The sequence below is a fragment of the Carettochelys insculpta genome, chromosome 25, assembly GCF_033958435.1.
Source record: "Carettochelys insculpta isolate YL-2023 chromosome 25, ASM3395843v1, whole genome shotgun sequence".
Classification (NCBI taxonomy): domain Eukaryota; kingdom Metazoa; phylum Chordata; order Testudines; family Carettochelyidae; genus Carettochelys; species Carettochelys insculpta.
Window position 1 is genome coordinate 101,171 of NC_134161.1, and position 27,396 is coordinate 128,566.

Consider the following 27,396-nt stretch of genomic DNA (forward strand, 5'->3'; position numbering starts at 1 on the left):
ATGATTGTACTTTTAGGGATCATTTCTGTAGTTTGTAGTTAGAGAAGTGCATCTTTCTGTTCTTGGTCTTGTCAACCAGGGTGATGATTTGAAGAGTTCTCTTCTGAGCATGAAGTAAGCAGGCAGTGCTGCTGTTTGCTCTCAATGATTGTTCTTGTTTTCTCTTGGAAGCAAGAAGAAGAGAACCTAGTCTGAGTGGCTGGTTCTTATTGTGGAGTTTTTAGAGTGTGAATTGCTTTAGCTGCTTTACATGAAATGTTCTGAAGCAGAGGGAATAAAAATGGTGTTTAAAGGTTTCTGTTTCCTGGTTGTTAAAAGAATTTTATCTTTTTTTGATATACACACACATTTCCTTTGTTACAATGTGCTGCAATCTTCACGTGGGGATCTGGTTCTGATTTTCTGCCCTTTTCTCCGTGGCTGGCTGAGTCTACACCACAGTGTGATGTCAAAAGGCAAACTTTCCAAAGCCACCTTCTGACAGATCAGCGTTTGAAAGCGAGCGTCCACACGCCCCAAGCGAAAGGAGACTGTGAGCCGCTCTTTGAAAAGACCAGGCCCTTGGTTTGCAAGGAAGCAGCCACATGTCACAGGGTGCTCTTTTGGGAGAAAAGGGCCAGAAAATGCCGTGGCTGCGCTAGCAAGGCAGACAAGCCCTTCTGGGGGCTGCAGCCTGGTGCTCCTTTAAAGGGCTCCTCCAAAACACACTCATTCTGCACACGCCAAGGGCTGGCTCATACCCAGAGCACCAAGAACTCAACCACATGGAGAAGCCACTTGGCGGCACACAATGGCCCCCAGAGACTCCCTGATGCCCGACCCATCCAGGCCATGGTCAGCCTGTAGGCACTGCTCCGAGCTGCCACCCTCCTGCAGCTCCAGGGCTCTAGCCTAATGGCTGCCCTGGTACAGGCCACTGCCCTGGGGCGACGCTTGTTCTCCCTCCCCTGGGTTGTCCGTCCCTGTGGGACGAGCCCTCCAGCAGCGAGTGATGGGACAGGCTGGTTCTGGGGGACTGGAACGACACCCGCTGGCCCCACAACTTCAGTATGAGAAAGTGGCTATTGCTGGAGCTAAGTCATTGGCCCTCCCCAGCCCCCCAGCACCGTGACACACAGGTGCAGCCCACACTCCCCTTGCACAAGGGGGTAGCCATTGCTGTGTGGAGGCTCACTGCCCTGGACAGCCACCAGTCATTTGGCCATCAATTGGGGGTGGGCAGGGCCACCATTGCGCCTGTTCTGCTGGAGGTAGGGCATGCTTGGGGCACCTCCCCACCACGGGGAGGAGGGCTACCAGGCAAGGGGGACCCTCAGAGACAGGGGAGAGGGACAGGGTGGGGTGGCTGGGGCCTGGTGCGGGGAGAGGAAGGGGATGCATGGAGCACCCCACCACTCACACATGGACATGTTCTCCCCACACACCATTCAGGTCTTCTGGGCTACGTCTACACGTGAAGCCTACATCGAAGTAGCCTATTTCGATGTGGCGACATCGAAATAGGCTATTTCGATGAATAATGTCTACACGTCCTCCAGGGCCAGCAACGTCGATGTTCAACATCGACGTTGCGCAGCACCACATCGAAATAGGCGCAGCGAGAGAACGTCTACACGCCACAGTAGCACACATCGAAATAAGGGTGCCAGGCACAGCTGCAGACAGGGTCACAGGGCGGACTCAACAGCAAGCCACTCCCTTAAAGGGCCCCTCCCAGACACACTTGCACTAAACAGCACAAGATACACAGAGCCGACAACGAGTTGCAGACCCTGTGCATGCAACATGAATCCCCTGCTGCAGCAGCAGCAGCAGCCAGAAGGCCTGGGCTAAGGGCTGCTGCACACGGTGACCATAGAGCCCCGCACGGGCTGGAGAGACAGCGTCTCTCAACCCCCCAGCTGATGGCTGCCATGGAGGACCCCACAATTTCGACTTTGTGGGACGCGGATCTACACGGTCCCTACTTCGACGTTGAACGTCGAAGTAGGGCGCTATTCCGATCCCCTCATGAGGTTAGCAACTTCGACGTCTCGCTGCCTAACATCGAAGTTAACTTTGAAATAGCGCCCGACGCGTGTAGCCGCGACGGGCGCTATTTCGAAGTTAGTGCCGCTACTTCGAAGTAGCGTGCACGTGTAGACACAGCTCTGGGCAATCAAAAACAACCTACTTTACTGGGTTGTCCATGTCTGGGATCTGCAAGTCACCCTAATGGGGGCTGAGAAGCTGGACTTCCCCAAGTGCTTCAGAGCTCTGGATGGGACCCACATTGCTATCCGGGCCCCAGAGTGCAGCACAGGCATCGTCATCAATTGCAAGGGGTACCATTTTGGGGTGCTCCAGACCCGCGTGGACACCAAGGGGCAATTTATGGCATTCTGTGTGGGTTTGTCTGGGTGAGCCCACAATGCAGGTATCTTCCAACTCATGGCTCTGCTGCAGCATGCAGGAGAAGACATCCATCCCAACCTGGGAGCTATCAAATGGGGACACCACTAGCCCCCCTATATAATGCCCAATGCCATTTACCCCTTGCATGAGTGGCTGATGTGGCCCTACATGGGACATACTGAGCCCAGCCAGGACGTTTTTATTTAGTTCCTAAACTGGGCTTGCAATATTAGGTGGCTGAAGGGCACGTTCAGGGCCCCCTCAGGATACTGGAGGCCATCCCGCGCAATGTACCAGATGTGGTGGGTTCATGCTGCTCCCTCCACAACACACTGGAGGTAAAGCAAGAGCCGTTCATGCAGGGGTGGGTTTTGAGTCTGGCCACGGCTCCAAGCAGCTGGCTGCTTTCCCATGCTGTCAGGCACAGAGGGTCAGGGTGCAGGTCAGTAAGTTCCTTTGGAAGGCCTTTGTCCGGGGGCCCATGTGACCCCCCAACATACAGCCACCACCACAACTTGCTTCCCATGCACCCACCTCTCACTATCAACCCCCTCCCACACTCCCATACCCTCCCGGCCTCCGAATAGACACCAGGGACAGGGAGTGTTGCTAAAGAAAGTATTTCATGAAACTCTGGCAATGGATTCCACACTGCATAAACAGAAGTGTGAACGATTGACAAGAGGGATGGGGGACTATAGACAACGGGGTCCTGGGGTGGGCAGTGGGGGCAATGGAACTTAGAGGAGGTCTTGGAGGGGGTTGGGTAACAGAACTCAGAAAGGGCTCTGGGGAGGGGGTGGGAGGCCACAGTCCATATTCTTACAAGGGCTGGGATGGAGCTGGGACCATCAGGAGGTAGGGACAAGGAAGGGGTCCAGTGTGCTCACGCTTGGGCTCACTGGGGGCTACAGGAAGGGAGGGAGGGAATGGGGGAAGGTTGGGGGGAGCAGGGCAGCAATGTCAGTGACTGTGGGTGGAGGGGTGGGGGGAACTGTGGGACACTGTGAGGGACATGTGGAGGGAGGAGCTGCAGGGGCTGTGGGAGGGACTGGTGATGGGGTGGGAGGCTGAGCCAGGCACGTGGTCACAGCCTGTGTGAGGGTGTCCAGGCTGCCTGTCACCCAACCCCAGGCCTCCTGCTCCATCACCAGCCTCTCCTGCGTGACAGCAGTCACGTCCTGCAGGGGGGTGGTGTGAGCAGTGACAGCAGCAGCTTCCTCCTCCCCACAGTGGCACCAGCACATGCCCCAGCACTGGCCCCATGTGGGCGCTCTTAGGGGTGCAGTTCCAGCCCCCTCGCCCTCTGGTGTGGGCCTTTCTGGCTTGTGTACAGGCCTTGTCTGGCCCCTGGGTGGTGCAGCTCTGGAGACAGAAGGGGACCCAGGGAAAGGCCATCAGTACCATGACCTGGCCCTGGGGGCTGTGTGCCCCCCTCCACCTTGTCCCCCCATCTGGCCTGGGGTCCCTGAGGGATCTGTGTGGCTGGGGGGTCCCTGCGAGGGTGGGACATATGCGGTGTAGGTCAGCCTCCCTCCCTGGGCATGCAGCCTGTGGTGCTGTCCACAGGGGCAGGTGCTGAGTGTTGCATGAGGCCCCCACTGAGGCTCAGGGAGCACAGCCATGTGGGGTGCATCCAGACTGGAGCTGGTGGCTGTGTGAGTGGGCCACTTCTGGCCTCCCCTCCCCTTGTGCCAGGCATCCAACATGCACGAAACCTGCCTTGGTGTCCCTAGAGGAACTCAAGGGAGGCCCAGGTGGAGGGGGCCCAGATGGAGACCTCTGAAGACACAGAGATGATGAGGGCCCCATTGCTGGAACCCCTGTCATGGCTCTGGGCTTCTGTTCCTGTGCCTGTTGGGTGGGAGCTGCTGCCTGATACAGGTCCTGACACCTCCTGCAGCCCCCTGGCAAGCGCCATCTCACCTGGTGGTGTGTAGGACGTGGGGGGTCAGTGCTGCCTCCTAGGAGGCCGTTGAGCTCCTGGAAGTGGGGCAGGTAGCGGCCACTGCCCCTCGAGTGGCTGGCCTCATCCTGGGCCTGGCAGTCGGCCTGCCACAGTTCCTTCACTTTTCTCCCCAGTAGTTCAGCTGTTCAGGTGGGGTGACCCTCGGAGCTCAGGCCAGAGAACAGGTGGCTGAAGGCTGCAGCATCCTGGCACCAGCCAGTCATGTGGAGCAGCAGCTCCTCATTCCCCAGAGTGTCAGAAGTCCTTAAACTCAGTCTCACTCCAGGAGGGGCCCTCGTCTGCGTCCCCTGGCTGGGCTCCTGACACACCTCAGATGGGTTGAAGTGGGGTCTGGGGGATACAGGGCTGTGGTCATTGGCCATGGATTGCCCCATGGAACTTTCACCAGGCAGAATGATCCCCATCCCCCACCATCTGCTGCCCCAGGGCCACAGTTCCCTCGAATGTTCCCTGGGGACGTAGAATACATTTTGCTCTGTGCACCAGGGCCTGGGCAGATGTGCACCTCCAAGAGAAACACCGGCTGCTGCCTGTGGGGCTCTGCTAATTAGCCAGGCAGCACCTGCATCTCTCCTGAGCAGCCGCCCAAGCACACAGCTTCCAGGGACACTGCCGGGGCCGGGGCTGAGGACGGGGAGGGCAGCAAACGCACCAGCTGTCTGGCAGTGTTCCTGACCAGCCTCGGCCCACCGAGCATTCACCAGGGCCTCTGGCCTGGGGGCAGAGATAGTCTCACAGCTGTGATGGCTGAGTGGTTAAGGTGTTGGACTAGAAATCCAATAGGGTTTCCCCGCGCAGGTTCAAATCCTGCTCACAGCGAGGGCTGTGTTTTAGCCACATCCTGGAACCAGGACAAGACAGCAGCACAGGCCCTGAGACACTGCCCAGGGGCTCTCTGTGACCAGTGTGTGGAAGAGGTCAGCGGAGTCTGTGCCTGGGGGAAATGCTGACCCTGAGGTGTGGTCACTGCTCTGGCTGCTGCTGGGCCCAGCCTGTCTCCTATGTCAGCCCAACAGTGCTACATGCACCTGTGTCCCCTGCAGTGCTTCTGCCTGGGCTAAACATGACCCCAAACACAGTCAGGGGGCAGCCCTGGCTCAGCTGCAGAGTGGGACGTGGGCAGCTGCCTCAAAGGGAAGGGCCTGTTCCCAAGGCTGGCTCAGGGGCTCTGGTCTGTCCCAGCTCCTGAGCTGTGCAGTACACAGCTGGGAAAGGGACAGACACTTGCCCAAGGGGGAATGAATGTCACAATCTCCTCTCTGCGCCAACAGCAATAGACTGATCTGCAGAACCAGACACAGGGCCTGGGGCAGGTCTCCATGTGACTGTGCCAAACCCTGTGCAAGCTCTGGCTTGTTTTGTGCTTGTCTCCAGCGGGGGAACAGCCTCTTCAGGACACATCTCCTGCCCTACAGCTGAAATGAGCCCCACAGTTATGAGACCCCACTGAGGGACTGGCTGATTTTCTCCCACCTTGTGACTCTGGCTGCAGACCACACGCTGCTTTGGGGTGTCCTTAGTGAGGGGTTGGTGGTGGGGAGCAGCCTGGCTCAGAGACGTTATGAAGATTCTCAGGCCACATGCAGTCATGGTCCTCCCCTCCTCTTGCACTGCCCTCTGTGGTTTTTGAGCCTTCCCCTTGAGGTGTCAGTACCAGCTGCCCCACCTCCAGGTGCCCAGAGGAGGACAGGTGAGCTGGGCTCTAGCCTGGGACTCCTCCTCTCCCCTTCTGTCCCCTGAATTTTTAGCCTGGTCTTGATGCTCCTTCCTTTGAGTGCCATGTGTGCAATGGGAGTAGCCTGGCAGCTCCAGGACCAGTTGTGAGGGCATCAGGAGAAGCCATGAGAAACACAACCTCAGACCACATCTATCTCTACACACACTGCTGAGTTCTGGGGCCCCAACCTTTTGCACCCAGGTTGATGAGCCAGCCCAACCTGAGACCTGGCTCCAGTGGGCCTCATTCATGCAGCAGGAGGGAAAAGACCTCACTCAGGTACCCCTGGGGACAAAATAGCCCAGCCCTTGGAGAAGACGAGATTTACAGTAGAGCACCACCAGGTCCCACTGAGATTTGAACTATGGCAAATACCAGACACCAACCTCTAGGGTGGGGGAGCTGCTCTCCTGTCTCAGGGCTCCTCGTCGATGGCGTGTTGGTGACTCACAGTGAGGCACCAGAGATGGAGGTGACACAGCAGAGACAAAGGCGAGTGGAGGATGGTTGTACCCTCTAGGTGCAGAATGTGCTGAAAATAAGGGTTGTGAAGCCTCACAGCAGGGGTCCTGGTCAACAGGCAGCTGCCCCATGGAGAAGACCCCCATAGCAGGAGCTGCCTCCCTGAGCAGCAGCAGGCCGGGGCTGAGGCAGCTGCCCCACAGAAGATCTCCCTGACAGCAGAGTGACTGACAGAAATCACAGTCTAAACACAAGAGAAGAAACAACTACAGGAGCAACACTGACAGAGTGGGCAGAACTGAGGTCCCTCAAGTGTGTTTGCCGACTGCTTCAAGAACCTGCCCTGCTGCCTTGCCCAAGATCCCCTTTCCCTCCCTGGTTTTTTTACCTGTGACAACTTCCCTGCTGCCGGGCTGAGGCAGCTGGTTCCTGGCTGGCAGGTGCGCCGGTGTGGTGCACAGGGTCCCCCAGGGGCACTGCAGGCGGCCTGGCTTCATAGCACTTCCCCCTCCCCCAGAGAGGAGCCACTGCTGGCCCAGCACCTGAGCCCCCACCAGCACGTGCCCCCCCAGCATCCCTTCCTATGGTTCTCCCACAGGTTGTGGGGAGCAGCTCAGTGCAGGGCCAAAAAGGGGGCACAGCATAAAAACTGTCATCACCCCTGTTCTGGGGCAGCCGCCACAGCTGGGAGACCCCAGCTCCTCTGCTCTCTGGGGCAGAGTCAGTGATGCTCCTTTGCATACCCACAATGCATTGCGTGGTGTGTCCAGAGTCCCTCATCCACGAGCTGCCTTTGCTCCTGGAGCCTCTGGTTCTGGGGCTGAAATTCGGCTGGAAGCACCTCTGGGCAATGGGCTGCACAAAGGGGAGGCTTTGCAGGTTGTCCGTGGGGGCACTGTGAGGTGAGAAGAACTTGCTTTTTCCCTGCCAGCTCCCTCACAGGGTTGCTGTCTATTTTGGTTTCTTTTCAGTTTGTGTTTGTCTTTTTTCTTGTGGGAGAGGCTTTTGTGTGGTGAAAGGTGTAAAAGTTTTCATCTTGTTTTTAGTGTTTCTCTTTTGGTGTGTTTGCACTAACCCCAAGCTGTGAAAGGGCTATGGAAAAGAGCAGAGGAAAATAAGGGGATTTTGGAGTAGGTGGGGTCATTTCAAAAAGGAGCCCTAGTTGGGATGAGCTCCCAGGTGCGTCAATTTTGAAGTGCTGCAGCTGCTCTCATATTAATGTAGGGAGTGTGGCAGAAGGAACGCAAGGCTGCTGAAGGCTGGGAGGAATGTGTCTCCCAGAGGTCATTTGCATGAGAATGCAAAGGTGTGCATGTGTGATACCTTTTCAGGCAAAGCCTAATGGGTAGCAAGTCAGCCATGAGATTTGGTCTATTGTAAACATGTAGCTGTAAAATCACAATTTTAGCTGACACTTAATGTGGGAGTTGTGAGATCTCACCAATGCTCTGGGTTGTTGTGGGGGACAGGGCAGTTGCCATAGCTGCTTGAGACGTTGATTACACAGGGCTCCCTGGTTTAAAGCCTTGTAAAAATGAAGGGGGTAGGGCACTGGCTGAGCTAGCTTTGTGAGTGCCATGACCATGTAGCTTGAAGCTTGGTTTGGCTTGACTAATCATCCCCATCTGTTGAAAGGCAGAGCTGGATAAGAGGGTGTTTGTGAAACCCCCTGTGAGAAATCCCAGGAGCTGAAGTCACAGAGTGGTAGCTGAGGCTATGCAGAGCTGAAATCACAGGGTTCTGCCTTAGGGTGATCCCAAGCAGTGAGGTTGGAAATGATGGTGACTTGTAGGAGGAACACAGGATCATGGTGGGTGGCTGGTGGCAGCAAGGGGAGGCTGCAGACAAGTGGACAGCTAGTACTGCCCTGGTGATATATCTGCGGGCTCTGGGTTCAGGACTGCACCGCAGAAGGTTCACCCTGAAACTGTGTGTGGGGTAAAGAGCCAAGAGCCCCAGCAAGGGACTTGGTTCTACTGCATATGGGGAGGGGATCTGGGTGAAGGGGGTTTGTCTCTTCTTTGCTTAGACACACTGCGTCTGTCACTGTAACCTGGGGGTAGGTTATGGTCATTAAACAAACCATTTCTATCTCAGACTCTGTGCTTGCGAGGGGGGAGAACCGCCTCACAGGCACCCAACACGGGGGTGAAATTGTCCCAGGCCACTGGGTTGGGGCTCGAGCCGCTTGGTTGTATCCTTGACAGGAAAACCCCCCAGGAGTTGAACCCGGCCCTTCTGGCCGGCACCTGGCATTAACAGGAGGGTTACACTAATGAGGAGCTGAATATGTATCTCAGCGCTTCATTAGTAAACTTCAAATTGGCCTTTTACACGGCCATTGCGAAGTTTGGGGCTCGTGTAGACATGGCCCACTTGTGTCAAGGGCCAAAAGGAAAAGCCCCTTTTACCAGCACGAGTTGGATGAGCAGCAGGCTCTTTATCTGGCAGTGCTGGGCTCAAGCCCTTCTCTGGGCAGCTGGCTGTTAATTTGCCTTGTGCCCCAGGAGCCCAAAGAGTCCTGCCTGCGGCTGGAGCAGTGGCCCAGGTCCCAGAGTGTGGGGTGATGCCCTAGAAAGGGAAGCTCACAGATTTGCTTTCCCCAGCTGGCCGTGATCGTACAGTGGTTCGTACTCTGCACTGTGGCTGCAGGAACCTTGGTTCAAATCCAAGTCATGGCAGTGATAGCCCAGCACAGGGCTGGTAGTGGTTTTATTTTCCCCAGAAGGGCGGTGAAGCCCTGCAATGCGTCACCTGAAGAGGTGGTGAAATCTCCATCCATGGAGGTTTTTAAGCCCTGGCTTGACGAAGCCCTGGCTGGGATGATGTAGTTGGGGTTGCTCCTGCTTTGGGGAGGAGGCTGGACTCAATGGTCTCCTGAGGTCCCTTCCAGCCCCAGGATTCTGTGGTTCTAAGCCCATAGCCACAGGAATGGGCCTGGAAAACACAGTGTCTGGCTGGTGGAAGCTTTGTGGGGCCAGGTGCTGAGAAAGCCCCGGGCAGAGAGAGGGAGTCCTGGGAGACACAGGATCTGCAGAGAAGCAATGAGGACACAGTCCATGCTGCCAGCTGAGGGTGAGAGGTGTCCAGAGGGCAATGCCAGCCAGCCCCAAAGGGTGAGGGGCAGGTGGGGAGGGCTGGAGCCATTGTTCAGGGGTGTTCTTCCTGCAGTCTGAGTTCAATGTCAGAGGCACCTCCTGGGGCTGCCTTACTGAGGCACAGCCCTAAAACTCTCTGAGCTGCTTCCCTCTCCTGTCCTTGTGATGGGGTTCAGGGGTCCCCCTGCACTGCACCCCGTCTGCTGGCAGGAGTGACTCTCACTCAGCAGGTACAACAGAAGGTTTATTAGGCAACAGATGTCCAGTTTCTCACAGAAGTGTCAGCACAGCAGCCAGAGACAGTCCTTCCAACCCGTCCTGGGGAGAAGACCCCGAGGGGTGCCCCTCTGGGGTGTAGCTTTCCCCCTCCTCCGGCTGGCTGCCTTCCAGCTCCTCCTTCCCCCAGCTTCCTAACTGCCGCCCCCGATTCAAAACCCAGCTCAGCTCCTCCCTCCTCTTTGCTCAGGGCAGAGGTGTTACCTGCCAGCTGTAGCCCCAGGGTCATCCTTAGCCACTGGGAGCTGCTCTGCCTGTCTCTCACATCCAGCCTGACTCACACATGCACTCCCCCCCCCACTCCATCACAGTCCTGCACGAGAGTGAGTGGGGTGACTGGCGCCTGGTGGAGCCAGGTCTTTGGCCCAGCCAGATGGACGGGTTCAGGCAATCGGTTGGTGCACTGGAACTCGGCTATGTGCCCAGAGATCACTGGAGTCCTGATGCTGGTGTGATCTTGTGAGCCTGGGGCAGCCCTCCCTGGAAATGCCGTATCTCTCCTGCTGAAGGCTCTGGTGCACTGAGAAGTGATTTTAAACTCCCCACTCGCATGTCCACAGTGCTCTTCTGACCCCAGTAGGCCCCCTGCCGCCCACCCCTGCAGTGTGGGAAACAAAAGCTTATGACCAAGAGAAAACAAAGGAGCAGGACGGGAGGTGTTACAAGGCAGGTCACAGGCATACAAAGCCTCCAGAAGCCTTCATCCACGCCGTGCTGGGGCGTTAGCAGGCAGGAAAGTCCCTCTGGAGCCACCCCCAGCTGGGGCAGGTCATTCAGTGCTTTTCTCAGAGCTCTGCTTGTAGAAAGGTGACCCCAGAGGGGAGGAGCAGGAACCTGGGAAAGATGCAGCCTCCCTCTGACCTTCCTGGTACCATGTGGCTTGTGTTTCCTCTGTCCCAGCCACAAGCTGCCCAGCATGTAACCTGGAAGCCCTCAGGGTTATGTGCATGGACATGGCCAAACCAACCTGCTGAGCCTTCAGCTGGCCCCAGCAGCAGCCACCCCACCACAGTGTCAGCATTTCCCCCAGGCACAGACTCCCCTGACCTCTTCCACACACTGGTCACAGAGAGCCCCTGGGCAGTGTCTCAGGGTGTGTGCTGCTGTATTGTTCTGGTTACTGCTGTATTGTTCTCGCTGTGAGCAGGATTTGAACCTGCGCAGGGAAACCCTATTGGATTTCAAGTCCAACGCCTTAACCACTCAGCCATCACAGCTGTGAGACCACCTCTGCCTCCAGGCCAGAGACCCTGGTGAACGCTCGGTGGGCCGAGGCTGGTAAGGAACACTGCCAGACAGCTGGTGGGGTTTGCTGCCCTCCCCTTTCCTCAGCCCCGGCCCCGGCAGTGTCCCTGGAAGCTGTGTGCTTGGGCGGCCGCTCAGGAGAGATGCAGGTGCTGACTGGCTAATTAGCAGAGCACCACAGGCAGCAGCCGATGCTTCTCTTGGAGGTGCACATCTGCCCAGGCCTTGGTGCACAGAGCAAAATGTATTCTACGTCCCCAGGGAGCATTCGAGGGAACTGTGGCCCTGGGGCAGCAGATGGTGGGGGAGGGGGATCATGCTGCCCCGGTGAAAGTTCCATGTAAAATTGGAAAAATCACAGCTTTCTAATTCAGAAAATATTGTTGCAACAAGTTGCAAATAGAAGAACATTTTCATTTACGCTCAGCAGCTTTCCAAAAGCCGGCACCTAGACACACTTCTCACAGTGGAATCCCTTCCTTTATTATTCTTCCCTCACGTCTCTCCCCAGGTGTAACTTCTCCCAGTGGCCTCCTTTGAATGTCAATGGCAGCATTTCTAGAGATCCCACACGTGGATCCAAACAAAACAAGGATTAAATGGTCAGCCTGGGCTGTGCAGTGACAACGTACATGTGCCAGAGACACCACAGCGACCTCATGTGCAGGGCTGGTTCTCTGTGCAAGGCAGGGCACAAACACCCTCCTGAGCTCCAGCTCTGCAAATGCCTCGAGGAAAAGTCATAGAGTTAAATAACCAATAGACTGAAATGCTGTCTGTAGCCAGTCTCAGCTCAGGGAAACACCACTGCAGAACTATGAACTCTGCCTCCTCCGAGAGGTGGACTTTCCCCATTTAGGGACCATCCCCCACTCAATGCAAGGGGCCAGATCCTTGCTGCACCTGGTGCAGCTCTGGGGGAACCCAAAGGAGCATCGATGTCACATTTCCACTTTCCCCTCCACACCCCGATCCTGCAGAACTGAGAGCAGCACCAGCAATGCTCTCAGGTGCACTCACTGGTCTCTGATGACTTGAGGCCTCACCGTCAGCGGCTCATCAAAGTGCGGCTGCGCCCTCATCTCTGTGGCTTGCTGTCCTCACACAGCGCATCAGAGAATGCAGCTCACACGAGCGTTTTCTTCACACGAGTGTTTCCTACAGGCTGAGCGCTTGGGTCACCACCCAGGAGCAATTCAAATGCCGCCCTGCTGATTAGCAGAGCGCGCCCAGCTGGCAGTGTGTGTGTTCATTGGTGGTGCTGATCCGCACATGCCTCGGTGTCTGTCTGTCCCATCCCTCCCCTGGGAAGGGCAGGTCGTTTCGACAGGGCTCATTCCCGCCCCCACACACTGCTGTCTCTGCTCATGGCCTCTCATCTGCAGGCTGCTCTGAACATGCTCCCCAAGTGCCAGGCCTTGGGGTAAAGTGGAGACGGGATCCTGAGTGTTGCTGTCCCTCCTGGCTGGGTGCAGACAGCCATGGGGAACTCCAGCTCCATCCAGGTAAGTACCGGCCTGGAAGAGGCCAGGGGTAGCGAATTATGTGGGGTAGATGTTCATTGTTGGGGTATCACCAATTCCTGGTGCTCTTTTCCTGCTCAGAAAGGTGGGCGTGTGGCTGCTGAGGGAACACATGAGGGAGGCTCTTGGCATCATCATCACCATCATAATCAACCATGGGCTCAGCGCCCGTTGGTGTCCGATGCCTCCCTCACTGTTTCCTTCCATGGCTCCCTGCTGTGTGAGCAGCAGCCCAGGAGAAGGCCCAGCACAGTCACCTCCTGAATGGGTGGGGGTGGGGGAGGTGGCACTTGGCCGGACCAGATAGAAGGCTGTGGCCAGGAGCAAGAGGCTGGCAGGTGGGTATTTACCTGGGGTGGGTGAGAGTAGAGGCAGTTCCCTTCATTCTGAGCAGTGCTGGGCGAGATGTGCCGCTCGTATCTCTCTCTTCCAGGGTTACGATCGAAGCAGAGGGAGGGGAGGAGGGAGCTTTGCTCCAGGCCTTGCCCCAGGGCCATGTCTCAGGGTTTCCCTTTCCACTCTGCAGAGGCAATGGGTGAAGGGGTTTCAGGGACAGCCCTGGCCCTGTGTGCCCCACCCCTGGGAACCACTGGAACAGCTCCCCTGCTCTGAACTCGCCAGCACAGCCCAGTGGTTCTGCAAAACAGCTGAGAGGCTGCCAGAAATATATGGCCAGGCACCAGTGAGTGCTGGTTCCCTCACCTCCATTTGCCTGGCAGGTGCACGGCCAGGGGAGCCACAGTGCCTTGCTGGGAGTTTTCTCCCAACTCATTTGGGTTTTGGCAATGACAAAGGGACACGGGAGGAGAGTGACCCCTCTTGTCCTGCCCTGCCCCAGCTGCAGAGGTTGCCATCTTCCAAGCAGCTGTCACAGATGCCTTTTCCCAAGCGCCAGGCTGCAACTGGATTCTTTCCACTGCTCCTCTCTCATCAGCCTTTTCCTGCCCCATCATGGGCTGGGCCTGCCAAGGGGGGTCTCCTCTGCTCCCCTGCCAAACATAGGAGAACTTTAGGGTATACATAGAACAAGACACCACTAGGGATTAAACCCCAGATCTCCTACTTATGCGGTAGATATGGTAATCAGCTAAGCCAGGGTGCCCCTCTCTCAGTGCTCTTTGGTGACTGGAAGTCGCTGTGTTAGTCTGTATCTTAAACCAAACAACAGCCCTATGGCACTTTAAAGACGAGTGAAATAATTGATGAAGTGATGAGCTTTAGTGGGGCTGACCGACATGGGCTGCCCATAGCAACACCTTCCAGCTCCCCAGCACAGACGTAAGGGGAGCCGGAGTTGCAGCCCAGAGGGCACTGAGGATGGGAGGAGTTGTTGGGTTTCTTATGTGCCTTTTTTGCTCCAGATCCTTAGGGGGTGTTTACACAAGGGGCTGCCAGGAGCAGGACATGAGCCCTGCAGGGCAGGGGTGGGTGTGGCAGTGACATCACAGGGCCTGTTGAAGGACCTTAGCTGATTGGTTAAAGGAGGTGGGGAGGCGGTGACCTCAGACAGTCCAGAACAATAGGGCCATCTCAGAGCCCAGGAGAGGAGAACTGTCTGCCAGCTGGTCAGCCAAGGAACTCCTCGCACCCGGAGATGGCCGGCTTCCCAGTGACCGCCGTGCTGGGAGCAGCAGGCTCAGAGACGGACGGCCTCCTGACGGAGCCCTCTGGACTGAGCTCCCCCTTGGTGCTTGACATAAAACATCATGGCTGTATTGTCCATGAAGACCCAAACCACTTTACCTGCAAGGTGAGGGCGGAAGATCTCGCACACCCTGTGACCCACCTGTAACGCTTTGACATTTCTGTGGAGGGGCACCTCCTGCACGGGCCAGCTACCTTCGGTGCACCAGCTGCACCTGCGCATGCAGCAAGCGCTCACACATCTCCACTGAATGGACACGAGCAACCGCCTGGAGAAGAACTGATAACAATAAATAGAAATCAGATGGCAGAATGATAGAAAACCAATAATGGAAGCAAAAGGACACAGGAGAAAACGCTATGGGCAGCAAATTTAAGGACAATAAGAGGGAGTTATTTAAGCATTTTAGGATAAAAAAGAATCAGTATTGGTCTATTACTAGGTTGAAATGGAGGAAAACATGAAGTTTTGTGCGTAAGCTTGTCTCTTTCACCAACACAGAATCACAGAACTGAAGGGAACCTCGAGAGGACAGCTAGTCCAGTCCCCTGCACTCATGACAGGAGCATACGTCTATTCAATAAAAGCTCTTACTTTGCCCACCTTGTTGCTACTAAGTTTAGACATTTTAAATGCAGCAAATCTGAAAGGATCCAAGAGTTTTAAAAGAGCTAGCCAAGGAGCCTGCTGAACTATGAATGTTGATTGTGAGTAACTGGAAGAAAGTGAATGTGCCAATGTTTAAACAGGGAAAACAGAATGAACTGGGTAGTCATAGGCCTGTTTGCCAGAACCTGATTTCAGGAAAAATAATGGAGCTTCTGGTATGGAACTTGATAAAAATTGAAAGGAAGATAATCCTAATCACATGGGTTTGTGGAGAAAAGCTCCTGTGAAGCTAACCTGAGATTTTCACCAGATTACAAAGCTGGTCGAATAACATCATAGAGTTGATACAATTGACTTATTCTGGTGTAAAGCACTTGCCTTGGCACCACACAACATTTTGATTAAGAACCGAGAATGATCCAATATAAACATAACACACACGACATGGATTAAAAGAACTGTCTCACCAATTGGTTTCAAAATGTAAGTGTAAACAGGGAGTCCGACTCAAGGTGAGGGTGTTTCTCATGAGGCCTTACAGGGACTCTTGACTCACCGCTATGTAACATTTTTAGGAGTGACCTGGAAGGAAACATCAAATTATCACAGACCAAGTTTAGAGAGGACACAAAGGGTGAATCCGCACTAGAAACTAACTTCAGAGTTAACTTCCAAGTTAGGCGCGACTTCGAAGTAGGCAGCAGAGAGTCTACACACATTTGCCCTTTGGGAGCTAACTTCAAAGTCTTTACTCTGTTCCTGGGGATGCAGAAGTGCCCGGCTTCGCAGTCTGGTGTGTGTCCATACTCAGCTTCATGGTTATTTTTGTAGTGTAGACACAGGCAAGGACTGCGGGAGCAGTAAACAATGAAGGGGACAGACAGGTCACTAACCCAAACCAATCTGGACAGTTGATGAACAAAGTGCAATGAAATAAGTGTTTCTGTACAGCCCAATTGAAGGTCATACATATAGGAACAAAGGAAGGACCATTCTGACTGGGTGGGAAACTTACTGGCAGTGTGGGGCTCGGGCAGCTCAGGCTAGAGGGTGGGTGGCTGGCCCCAGCAGGGTGGGGCTTGGGCAGCCAATGGCTCGGGTGGCTTGGCCTGGAAGGCTGCCTAGCCTGCTTGATGGCTCATCCTGTACCGCCTGCGATCTTGTTGGCCCATTGGGAAAACAAGGGGTACAGCTGAAGGTTCAGCCGGTAGGTTTGGCCATGTCCATGCACATAACCCTGAGGCTTCCAGGCTCCATGCTGGGCAGCTTGTGGCTGGGACAGAGGAAACACAAGCCACATGGCACCAGGAAGGTCAGAGGGAGGCTGCATCTTTCCCAGGCTGTTGCTCCTGCCCTCTGGGTAAACCTTTCTACAAGCAGAGCTCTGAGAAAAGCACTGAATGACCCACCCCAGCTGGGGGTGGCTCCAGAGGGACTTTCCAGCCTGCAAACGCCCCAGCACGGCGTGGAAGAAGGCTGCTGAAGGCTTTGTATGTCTGTGACCTGCCTTGTAACACCTCCCGTCCTGCTCCTTTGTTTTCTCTTGATCACAAACTTTTCTTTCCCACACTGCAGGGGTGGGCAGCAGGGGGCCGATTGGGGTCAGAAGAGCCCTGTGTACATGTGAGTGGGGAGTTTAACTCACTTCTCACTGCACCAGGGCCTTCAGCAGGGGAGACACGGCATTTCCAGGCAGGGCTGCCCCAGGCTCACAAGATCACACCAGCATCAGGACTCCAAGGATCTCTGGGCACACAGCCGAGTTCCAGTGCACCAAACGATCGCCTGAACCCGTCCATCTGGCTGGGCCAAAGACCTGGCTCCACCAGGCGCCAGTCACCCCACTCACTCTCGTGCAGGACAGGAGAGGGAAGCAGCTCAGAGAGCTTTAGGGCTGTGCCTCAGTAAGGCAGCCCCAGGAGGTGCCTCTGACATTGAACTCAGACTGCAGGAAGAACACCCCTGAACAATGGCTCCAGCCCTCCCCACCTGCCCCTCAGCCTTTGGGGCTGGCTGGCATTGCTCTCTGGACACCTCTCACCCTCAGCTGGCAGCATGGACTGTGTCCTTATTGCTTCTCTGCAGATCCTGTGTCTCCCAGGACTCCCTCTCTCTGCCCGGGGCTTTCTCAGCACCTGGCCCCACAAAGCTTCCACCAGACAGACCCTGTGTTTTCCAGGCCCATTCCTGTGGATATGGGCTTAGAACCACAGAATCCTGGGGCTGGAAGGGACCTCAGGAGACCATTGAGTCCAGCCTCCTCCCCAAAGCAGGAGCCACCCCAACTAAATCATCCCAGCCAGGGCTTCGTCAAGCCAGGGCTTAAAAACCTCCAGGGATGGAGATTTCACCACCTCTTCAGGTGATGCATTGCGGCGCTTCACCGCCCTTCTGGGGAAAATAAAACCACTACCAGCCCTGTGCTATTACTACCATGACTTGGATTTGAACCAAGGTTCCTGCAGCCACAGTGCACAGTACTAACCACTGTACGATCACAGCCAGCTGGAGAAAGCAAATCTGTGATCTTCCTTTTCTAGGGCATCACCCCACACGCTGGGATCTGAACCACTGCTCCAGCCGCAGGCAGGACTCTTTGGGCTCCAGGGGCACAAGGCAAATTAACAGCCAGCTGCCCAGAGAAGGACTTGAGCCCGGCACTGCCAGATAAAGAGCCTGATGCTCATCCAACTCGTGCTGGTAAAAGGGGCTTTTCCTTTTGGCCCTTGACACAAGTGCCGTCAGGGCAGCATTAGAGGGATGTACAATGTTAAAGACGCCCACACTGGAAAGGGCTGGGGGAGTTGCCTCAGGTGGGAAGCAGATGGTTCTGTCTTTGCTGCACTTCTACATAACAGCTGTTCTCTGTGCTAGAAAGCGCCTCATTCTCCTCAAAAGGATGAACCCTCTCGATTCTTTTACAATGTGTCTCCTCTAATGCAGAAAAAGCCACCAGCCTACTGCCTACCTACCCTGTTCCTCCAGAATACACGGCTCACAGATGAGCAAGGCAAAAATCATATGATAGATAAAACGCTAAATACAATCATAGAACCATCCACACAGCAAACGATAAACATTTTGATAAAATTAATATCAAAGCTAAAAATATAAAGGAACATGCAGATAAAACACAAGCTGATTAAAATGCATAAAATACACTGAGATTCTTTTCTGCTGGTTTTTAGCTCTCAGAAAAGCACAGAAAAATAAGATGCTAAAAACCAAACAAAAACTGTCACACATTTGAGTGTACAAAAAACCTCAAAAAAAAAAAAATTACAAACGGAATTAAAACCAAAGCAAACCTCCTCCCACCACCATGAGGAAGCTGGCAGGGAAAACGCAAGTTTTTCTCACATCACAGTGACGACACGGACAACCCGCAAAGCCTCCCCTTTGTGCAGCCCATTGCCCAGAGGTGCTTCCAGCCGAATTTCAGCCCCAGAACCAGAGGCTCCAGGAGCAAAGGCAGCTCGTGGATGAGGGACTCTGGACACACCACGCAATGCATTGTGGGTATGCAAAGGAGCATCACTGACTCTGCCCCAGAGAGCAGAGGAGCTGGGGTCTCCCAGCTGTGGCAGCTGCCCCAGAACAGGGGTGATGACAGTTTTTATGCTGTGCCCCCTTTTTGGCCCTGCACTGAGCTGCTCCCCACAACCTGTGGGAGAACCGTAGGAAGGGATGCTGGCCTGTGTCTGGTTCTGCAGATCAGTCTATTGCTGTTGGGGCAGAGAGGAGATTGTGACATTCATTCCCCCTTGGGCAAGTGTCTGTCCCTTTCCCAGCTGTGTACTGCACAGCTCAGGAGCTGGGAGAGACCAGAGCCCCTGAGCCAGCTTTGGAAACAGGCCCTTCCCTTCGAGGCAGCTGCCCTATCACTGGATGCAGCTGAACCAGGGCTGCCCACTCCTTGCCAGGGCATTACACAGGTGAGTGTAGCACTGTTGGGCTGACATAGGAGGCAGGCTGGGCCCAGCAGCAGCCAGAGCAGTGACCACACCCCAGGGTCAGCATTTCCCCCAGGCACAAACTCCCCTGACCTCTTCCACACACTGGCCACAGAGAGCCCCTGGGCAGTGTCTCAGGGTGTGTGCTGCTGTCTGGTCCTGGTTCCAGGATGTGGCTAAAACACAGCTCTCGCTGTGAGCAGGATTTGAACCTGCGCAGGGAAACCCTATTGGATTTCGAGTCCAACGCCTTAACCACTCAGCCATCACAGCTGCAAGGTTGTTTTTTTCCCCCCAAGGCCAGAGACACTGATGAAAGCCCAGGGGTCCCAGGCTGGTCAGGAACACTGCCAGACAGCTGGTGCGTTTTCTGCCCTCCCTGTCCTCAGCCCCGGCCCCGGCAGTGTCCCTGGAAGCTGTGTGCTTGGGCGGCTGCTCAGGAGAGATACAGGTGCTGCCTGGCTAATTAGCAGAGCCCCACAGGCAGCAGCCGGTGTTTCTCTTGGAGGTGCACATCTGCCCAGGCCTTGGTGCACAGAGCAAAATGTTTTCTACGTCCCCAGGGAACATTCGAGGGAACTGTGGCCCTGGGGCAGCAGATGGTGGGGGAGGGGGATCATTCTGCCCGGTGAAAGTTCAATGTAAAATGGGAATAATCACAGCTTTCTAATTCAGAGAATATTGTTGCAACAAGGTGCAAATAGAAGAACATTTTCATTTCATTTCATTTCGCTCCCCGACCAGACACAGCAGTGACCACACCCTGGGCAGTGCCGTGGACAGAGGCGGGCGGTGGTTGGTTCCTGGCATGGGTCTGACTCTAACTGGCTCCCCAGCAGTGCCTGCAGCCTCCGGCTGGCAGTGCTTGGGGTGAGGGGAGCCCCACATGGATAAGAACCTAAGAACGGCCGTACTGGGTCAGACCAAAGGTCCAGCCAGCCCAGTATCCTGTCTGCCAACAGTGGTCAATACCAGGTGCCCCAGAGGGAGTGAAGTGGACAGGTCACGATCTCTCTCCTGCCATCCATGCGCAGCCCCTGACAGACAGAGCCCAGGGACAACATTCCTTCCCAGCCTGGACCGAACCTCCATGAACTGATCGAGCTTTTTTATCCCTGCTATAGCCCTGGCCGTCCCAGTCTCCCTCAGCAGGGAGAGCCGCGGGGCGGCTGTGTGCCGGGTGAAGAGCTTCCTGTTAGTTGTTTTACGCCTCCTGCTCATTCATGTCACTTGGTGGCCCCCAGTTCTGATATGATGGGAACAAGTCAATCATTTTCCTTGTTCACTTTCTCTCTCCTCTCTCAGGCCTGCTCTGACCTGGCTGGGGGGAGCCGAATCCTGTCTGGCCATCGGAGCAGGGCCCTGGGCAGCCCCCCACTCAGGGACAGAGCGGCCCAACGGGGGTGTCTGAGAACAACACACTAGGGGCACGGGGGGTGGGTATTGTCCTCCCCTGGGACCATTGTACCTCCCCCTCCCCCAGCTGGGTCCATTGGACCTCCCCTTTCCCTCCCTGGAGCTATTGAACCTTCCCCTTCACCCACGGGGGCCAGTGAACCTCCCCCCCACTGGGACCATTGTAGCTCACCATGCTGGGGACACTGTTCCACCCCTCCCCTGCCGGGGCCATTGTACCTCCCTCCCCCACAGGGACCATAGTACCTCTCCCTCCCCCTGCCTCTGGGGCCATTGTACCTCCGTCCCTGCTGGGGCCTTTGTGCCTCCCCCCACTGGGACCATTGTAGCTCATCACTCTGGGGAGAACTTACCTCCTTCCCATGCTGGAGCCATTGCACGTCTACCCACCCCCCAGGGGCATTGTACCTCCTTCTCCCCCACTGGGGCCATTGTACCTCCCCACCACTGGGGCCATTGTACCTCCCTCCATCTCAAACCCTTGTACCTCGCCCCACTAGGAGTGCTGTTATGTCGGAAGGGCCAGCTCTGCATTGGTTCATCTCTGAGCGACTGCAGAGGGCCATGTCCATGCTAATCAGAGCCACAAAAAAGGGGCTCAAAATAACTGACCCGGTCTTCCTCTGGAGAGTGGCCACACAATCCCCACTCTTCAGAAGGAAAGGGCCAGGGACTGAAAAATCCAGCACCATGAGGACAACGTTTTCGGAAAAAGGGCCCCTGAGGCTGTGGCCACACTTGGCCAAAACTTTGAAATTGTCATGCAAATGGCCAAATCAAAGAATACTAATGAGGCATTGAATTGATAAGTCAGCGCCTCGTTAGCATTCGCACACTTCTGGCCATAGCACGTGTAAAGTGTGGTTTTCGAACGTGCATGGCTCTGCACAGCTATATGGGGGGTACTCATTAGTTGGATTTGGCCATTAGCGTGGACATTTCGAAGTTTTGGTCAGATGTGGCCACAGCCTTATTTCTGAAAGAATCTTTTGGCAGAGGCGCTTTTCCTCATCTGGGAGAGGGAGACGGCTGCCAGGGAAAGTGCTGTGTACTTCTCATTTAACATGGGAGGAAAGTATTTTGTGTGGAGCTGCCCTGTGGGATTTTTCAAAAGCGCCCCAACTTTGCCTCAAAAAACCTGCTGGTGCATAGACATAGACTGGCATGTGCTTTTGAAATAGTTTTTGAAAGGAGGGGCTCTTCTGAGGGATGCTGTGGAGCATCTACACACAGAACACAGTCTTTCAGTAGGGCTTCAATAGGGCAAATTCAATAGGAATTTGGAAAGAACATGGTGCTCCTTTCAAAATCCCTCCTCCCTTCCCCTTTCAGGAAGAGCCCCTTCCACTGAAAGGCTCTTTTGAAAGAGAATGAATGGAGATGAGCTCTGCATCGCTCTTCTGAAAGAGGGGGTCCTCCATGGTACTGGCTGGCTGTCACGCGGAGATGCCTCTGCCAGCACAAGCAGGGCTCTATGGTCAGTGTGTCCAGCTGCATTTAAAGATGCAGGGACCCAGAAACCCCATGGGTTGAAGCTGAGAGCGTGCTAGCAGCACGGACAGCACAAGCTCCCACCAGGAAACCATCCAGTGCACTCTATGGCTCCCCAGAGCAATCCTGTGGCAATCCATGGCCAATGACCTGGAGCCTTGTATCCCCCAGACCCTCCCCTTTGGCCCATCTGAGGGGTTTCAGAAACCCAGCCAGGAGTGAGGCCAAGGTCAAGGAATTCTGGTGCTCTGAGGGGATGAGGAGCTACTGCTCCACGTGACAAGCTGGTGCCAGGATGCTGCAGTTTTCAGCCACCTCTTGACTGGCCTGAGCTCCAAGGGACACCCCACCTGCAAAGCAGACCAACGATGGAGCAAAATGAAGGAACTGTGGCAGGTCTACTGCCAAGCCCATGATGCGGCCACCATCTGCCCCACTTCCAGGAGCTCAACAGCCTCCTGGGACCCACCTGGGATACCACCAGGTCAGATGGAGCCCAACTGGAAAACAGGCTGTCTGGACACCCTCACACAGGCTGTGACCACCCACCTGGCCCAGCCGCCCACTCTCTCACCAGCCACTTCTACAGCCCCTGCCCAACATGTCCTCCACAGTGTCCCACAGCTCTCCCCACAGATCCGCCCACAGTCCCTAACATTGCTGCCCTGCTCCCACCCAATCTGCCCCAACCCCTCCCTCCTTTCTTGCAGCTTCCAGTTAACCCAAGCGTATGGGACCCCTCCCTTGCCCTCACCTCCTCATGATCCCAGCCCCATCCCAACCCTGGTGGGAATGTGGAGTATGGCCCCCGTCCCCTCCCCAGAGACCTCTCACAGTTCTGTTGTCCTCCCCCCCGCCCCCCAAATCTTATGTCTGAGCAAATGCACACCATGAGTAGACACAAAAATACCAAGGTGGACATGCTCTGCTTACCATCTGGGGAGCATTGGAATCTCTGCTGAGCACTCACACAAGCCCACACCTTACACAGAACACTGACGGAGGCTGCAGCACAAAGGTGGAACTTGCTCAAGTAGGTGATTTTTCTCCCCAAGTCTCTTTTTGTAAGGCACCAAAAAGGGGATGATTTCTGGTACCCCTCAGGGTTTTCTCAACCAATTAGGCCTGATTTTGGATAGAACAATTTAGGTTACTTATGTCAGGAATGTGCCAGCGGGAACTCAATGCGGCTGAAGGCTGGGAGGAATGTGTCACCCAGAGATCATTTGCATGAGAATGCAATGGTGTGCATGTGTGATACCTTGCAAACAAAGCCTGATGGGTAGCAAGGAAGCAATGAGGTTTTTCGATTGTAAACACATTGTTGTAAAATCACAATTTATGCTAACTCTCAGCAGAAGAATCATGAAATCTCACCAATGCCCCAAGTCATTGTGGGGGACAGGGCAGTCGATGTAACTGCATAAGACATGGATTGCACAGGGTTCCCTGGTTTAAAACTTTGTAAATGGAGAGGTTGAGTTGTAATGCAATATTGTCCGTGTCCGTGTCCGTGTCCGTGTCCGTGTCCGTGTCCGTGTCCGTGTCCGTGTCCGTGTCCGTGTCCGTGTCCAGGCTTGGTGCTTGCTCACTCAGTCAAAGTCTTGTTTGACCAGCTCCTCTTGCCTGTTATAAGGTAGAACTGGGTATTAGTGACTTTTTATGACACTGTGCTTTCATGGATGCCAAGAGCTTAAATCACAGGGTTTTGCCTCAGGCTAGACTCACAGTGGCAAACAGGTGGCATGACCAGTGGTCAGCTGGTAGGAGAAGTAGAAGGTGGACAACCGGCAGATGGCTGGGATGAGCAAGCAGGACACTGAACTGGAGCAAAGGTGACATGAGGGAATGCATCAGTGTGAGGTGTCAGTGCCCACATGGACTGGACCAAGTCATAAGCGGGGCATTTGAATTCGGAGGTGCAGAGAAAGTCGGGTGTGTAGATTGACTGCATTGGACTGGTGAGCCTGAGAGGCCAAGGACATTGCTCAATGCAGTTGACTTGGGCCAGTTACTTGAGGATTGGTTATGAACTCTGGGTGTGATAATTTTCCCAAGCTGTTGCTAATTGACTTTTCTGCCTCTTTTATTAAAAGTCCTTTTCTACACTCAGACTCTGTGCTTGCGCGTGGGGAAGCATTGCCTGTCTGAGGTGCCCAGGGGGTGTGAGAATTTCCCAGCCTACTGGGTGGGGGCTCAAGTGTGAGATGGATGAAAAGGAAGCCCTCGATGATGAACCCAACCCTGGTTGCTCCCAATTCCTTCCATCAGAAGGGTTACACTCTGAATGAGGTCTTGGACAGGGGGCTGCAGCCGGGGAGCGTAAGAGGGAGAGCAGGAGATGGCGCTGCTGAAGAGGTGCCCTTGAGTGTACTATGGTTTGGTGGGAGTGAAGTGAGTTTTCTGGACTGCGTGAAGTTTGATTCTGATTGGGGGTCATGTCAGTGACGGTGTCAGGTGGGATTGTGTGTCTGGGAGGGTTTGATCCCTTGTTCCCTTGATTGCCTCTGATCAGCCTGAGGCTCAGCCTGCCCCTGTGTGGCTAAGGAGGGGGAAGGCCTGAGCTGGGTGAGTAGCTTTAAAAGCCAGCGGCAGAGCAATAGGGGAGGGAAGGAAACAGGGAAGTTTAAAAGGCAGTTTGATGGAGGGAGTGACGGAATCAAGTTAATGCCTTTGGCTCTTTCTCAGCCCCTTGATGTTATGAAAATCCGCACAGCAGTTCCATCCCCTGTGTGAGCAGAGAGGGGGACTGAGCCTGTTTTCCTTTCTCCCCTCAGGGGGCTGCAGGCAGCACAGACAGGTGTGTGGCTCCATCCCCTTTCCATAGCCTTGTTCTGGACACAGACTGAGCCCAAACAACTAACCCAAGGCTCAACTGCAAGGTGGGGCTGGTGACACAAGGGGATACAACGCCTTTGGTGCATTACAAGCCTGGCATTCGTGCAGTTCTCAGAGCAGAGAGCAGGAGCTTGGTACAGATGGGAGGTCTTAGCCACTTGACTGTGTGGCTGCACTGCCAGAGTAGGAGGTTCACCATCACTTTCCCAAGAAGTGCATGTCTAATTATGCCTCATTCTTACCACTGCTCTCACAGAAACCTGGAGTAGGGGCTGGGGCAATGTCAGGAGAGACATTGAAAAGAGGCCAGTTGAGGCTGTTGCAGAAATCTAATTGATGTCATGAGTGGAAATTGAACCTACACCTCTCTTTAGAGAGCAGAGCTCCACATTTCCTTACCCTCACCTGGATAGGTGTATCTTATTTATACCCCCCTGTGCACAGCTGGAGCGAATGCACAAGGGCATGAAGCTACAGAGCACTGGAGGGGGAAGAGTCAGCAGGTGAGAGGTTTTCTTCTCTGCTTGGGCAGGTGGGAGTAGAATTGAAGAGAAGAAAATCCTCTTCTACATTCCAAAGATGATGGAAATAGCAATTGGCAATGGAGTCGCTTCTGCTAGAGCTGAGGACAAGAAGAGTCATTTGCTACCAAAGGCCAACATGTCAGTGAAAGGCGTGAGAAGATTCCTGTGTGGGATGAGACAATCAATACAAGAAGAAAACTGCCCACTATGGGCTTTGAACCTATGACACTGCATGGAAACAGCTCACTGTTGACCAACAGAGCTAACCTGGCCCCAAGAAACAACTGTCTGTCCTTCTGTCACACAGTTGAAGGAGTTAAGTGTGTAAAAGTCAAATGCATGTGGCAAAGTGTTCACAAGTGCCTGACCAAAGTGTCTCCCTTGCCCTCAACTGGGTGTTCAGGTCTCTGTGGGGAGACACAGCTTCAAACTCCTCTCCTGACACACCCACTTTTTGGCCACAAGAAACAGCCTCAGTTCAACCTCTCCAGTCACATTAGAAAAGTCCGTGCTCAGGATTTCTCTCAGAGGCCCTTTCCCGCCCTCTCCCTCTTCAGCTCCTGTGATGTGAGATCAACCCTCCTCCCTTGGCCTCTGGGAGAGAACTGCAGCCAGCTGGGTGTGTGCTCCTGGAAAAGACTCCATGCGAAGAGCAGCAGCTGAGGTGGAGGGGGCAGAGCTGGGTTAAGTGAAAACAAAGGAGTGATGGTCCTTTGGGGGTTTGTCTATTAGAGCTGTTCAATCCATAGGACAAAGGGGGGGTGGCTGCACTAGAATCATAGAACAGGGAGGGAAGAGACCTAAAAAAGCCATCAAGTCCAGCCCCCTGCCCGAGGCAGGACCAGACCCATCAGATCAGCCCCACCAGTGTTTTGTCAAAACGAAACTTAAACATCTCCAGGGATGGAGACTCCACTACTTCCCTGGGCAGACCATTCCAATGCTTCACCACCCTCCGAGTGAAAAAGTTTTTCCTAATGTTCAACCTGGACCTTTCCAACCACAACTTGAGACCATTGTTCTCTGTTCTGCCATCCGTGACCACTGTGAACAACCTCTCTCCAGCCTCTTTGCAGCCTCCCTTCAGTAGGTTGTAGGCTGTTATCAAGTCCCGCTTCAGTCTTCTCTTCTGCAGACTAAACAGTCCCAATTCCCTCAACCTTTCTTCATAGGTCACATGCTGCAGCCCCCTAATTATTTTGGTCGCCCTCCGCTGGACCCTCTCCAGTGTATCCACATCCTTCCTATAAATGGGGGCCCAGAACTGGACACAGTACTCCAGATGCGGCCTCACCAAAGCCGAATAAAAAGGAATAATCACTTCTCTGGATCTACTGGCAACGCTCCTCTTGATGCAACCTAATATTCCGTTAGCTTTCTTGGCTACAGTGGCACACTGTTGACTCATGTCCAGCTTCTCGTCCACTTCAACTCCCAGGTCTTTTCCTGCAGAACTACTACTGAGCCAGTCAGACCCCAGCCTGTAACAATGCTTGGGATTCTTCCGGCCCAGGTGCAGGACACTGCACTTGTCCTTATTCAACCTCATCAGATTTTTTGCAGCCCAGTCTTCCAATTTGTTGAAGTCACTCCGGACCCTATCCCTAACCTCCAGCATATCTACCTCTCCCCCTAGCTCATTGTCATCCACAAACTTGCTGAGGGTGGAATCCAACCCCTCATTCAGGTCATTGATAACTATGTTGAACAGACCAGGATCCAGAACTGAACCGAGGGGGAACTCCACTAGAAACCGACCCCCATCCCGACATTGAGCCGTTGATCACTTCCCACTGGGCCCAACCTTCCAGCCAGCTTTCTATCCATCTTACCATCTGTTTATCCAATCCACAGTCCTTTAACCTGCCATCCACACAACCTGTGAATGCTGAAGTTGCCTCCCATCAGGTCTCTTGATTGCTCCCTGCCAGCCACTCAGCCTGTGTCCTTTTTTTTGGGCCTCTGCTCATAGCAGCCAGAGAGGAAGGACAGGCTCCCTGGCCAAGGCTGTTGTGTTCCCTTGTCTCATTGAAAGGTACTGCAAGCTGTCTGATTGCTGGCACTCATAGGGGCAGGGAAGGCCAGGCTCCAGGCCAGCCATACAAGCAGGAACACATGCCAGGACACAAATGACATCCTGTGTTTGTTGCTGATTTCAGCTTGGAAACTTTTGAGATAACCAGTGCACCACAGAATCTTGGCTGGCATCCTCTGAGCCTCCCCTGCAATGCCATCC

At 54.5% G+C, this 27,396-nt stretch overlaps 4 non-coding genes and 1 pseudogene across 4 annotated transcripts; 3 read left to right on the forward strand and 2 right to left on the reverse strand.

The window, feature by feature from the left end:
* LOC142001701 (small nucleolar RNA U3) lies at positions 1–200 on the forward strand (annotated as a pseudogene).
* A 4,900-nt stretch (positions 201–5,100) lies between these two features.
* Positions 5,101–5,182, forward strand: TRNAS-AGA (transfer RNA serine (anticodon AGA)). The gene has a single exon. It is a non-coding gene; the product is annotated as a tRNA-Ser (tRNA).
* Positions 5,183–9,151: 3,969 nt separating this feature from the next.
* TRNAH-GUG (transfer RNA histidin (anticodon GUG)) lies at positions 9,152–9,223 on the forward strand. Its single transcript has one exon. It is a non-coding gene; the product is annotated as a tRNA-His (tRNA).
* A 1,828-nt stretch (positions 9,224–11,051) lies between these two features.
* On the reverse strand, positions 11,052–11,133 carry TRNAS-UGA (transfer RNA serine (anticodon UGA)). Its single transcript has one exon. It is a non-coding gene; the product is annotated as a tRNA-Ser (tRNA).
* Positions 11,134–19,082: 7,949 nt separating this feature from the next.
* Positions 19,083–19,164, reverse strand: TRNAS-CGA (transfer RNA serine (anticodon CGA)). The gene has a single exon. It is a non-coding gene; the product is annotated as a tRNA-Ser (tRNA).
* Positions 19,165–27,396: the final 8,232 nt, after the last annotated feature.